Source organism: Glycine soja, chromosome 9 (assembly GCF_004193775.1).
Source record: "Glycine soja cultivar W05 chromosome 9, ASM419377v2, whole genome shotgun sequence".
NCBI lineage: Eukaryota > Viridiplantae > Streptophyta > Magnoliopsida > Fabales > Fabaceae > Glycine > Glycine soja.
The window spans coordinates 24,108,673-24,110,033 of record NC_041010.1 but is presented as its reverse complement, the minus strand read 5'-3'; the positions used below and the strand labels follow the sequence as shown (position 1 = coordinate 24,110,033).

At 39.6% G+C, this 1,361-nt stretch overlaps 1 non-coding gene across 1 annotated transcript; it reads right to left on the bottom strand.

Annotated features, from left to right (window-relative positions):
* Nucleotides 1–1,019: 1,019 nt before the first annotated feature.
* Nucleotides 1,020–1,126, bottom strand: LOC114369092. Its single transcript, XR_003657550.1, has one exon. It is a non-coding gene; the product is annotated as a small nucleolar RNA R71 (small nucleolar RNA).
* Nucleotides 1,127–1,361: the final 235 nt, after the last annotated feature.

Below are 1,361 nucleotides of genomic sequence, written 5' to 3'. Positions count from 1 at the left end.
TTGATCCATATTTTGTGGGAAAAATAGCTGGAGCCCTTAGTTTTGTCAAATTTGAAAGTTCCAAAAAAGTAGTGAATTTGATTTTTGTCAAAACTTCAAACGGCCATAACTTTTGCTCCGGGTATCAGAATGACTATTATTATATATGTATTTGGGGTAGAAAAAAATTTCCCATACCATGGCAGCAGGCCAATGGCCGGTTGAGGTCTCTAGCTAGCCATAATCGCCTGTTTACTAGTTTTTTTATTTTTCAAGTTTTATTGTTTTATTTTTCTAAACTTTCCTTAGGTAGTTTCCATAGTTAGACTTTGAATTTTTGCCTGAACATTTTTGTGCCATCTTTTCATGATTTTAGGGTGTTTCTCACAAAATTTCAAGTGATTTGGATATCATTTGAGGGTAGTTGTAGTTCAAACCTACACTGTTACTTGCATAAGAAGGCAACTAGTTGTGCATGCTGAATATAGTGTATGACTAGAGGCAATCCATCTGACTTACAACCCTTTGATCCTGAGATAGATAGGACATTTCATAAATTAGTTAGGCATCATCTTGTACCTTTTGAGCATCCTGAGCATTCTCTCATTGGTGATTTTGAGCATCCTGATTTAGAGCATTATAATTTTAAACATTCTGAGAACATGGCACAACCTCCACCCTGTGAGAGGACTCTAAGGGAAATGGCTGCACCTGATTTCATCTACGAAAGCTTGTGCATCCAATACCCTGATGAGGATGTCCCATATGTTCTTAAAACTGGACTGATCCATTTGCTTCCAAAGTTTCATGGCCTTGCAGGTGAAGACCCGCACAAACATTTAAAAGAATTCCATATTGTCTGCTCCACCATGAAACCCCCAGATGTCTAGGAGGATCACATATTTCTGAAGGCTTTTCCTCATTCTTTAGTGGGAGTGGCAAAGGACTGGCTATATTACCTTGCTCCAAGGTCCATCACGAGCTGGGATGACCTCAAGAGAGTATTCTTAGAAAAAATTTTCCCTGCTTCCAGGACCACGGCCATCAGAAAAGATATTTCAGGAATTAGGCAACTCAGTGGAGAGAGCTTATATGAATACTGGGAGAGATTTAAGAAACTATGTGCCAGTTGCCCTCACCACCAGATTTCTGAGCAGCTTCTTCTCCAATATTTTTATGAAGGACTCAGTAACATGGAGAGAAGTATGATAGATGCTGCTAGTGGTGGAGCCCTTGGAGACATGACCCCTGCTGAAGCCATAAATTTAATTGCGAAGATGGCTTCAAACTCCCAGCAATTTAGTGTCAGAAGTGATGTTATTGTCATTAGAGGAGTGCATGAAGTAGCCACGAATTCATCTTCATCAGCTGAGACTAAGAAG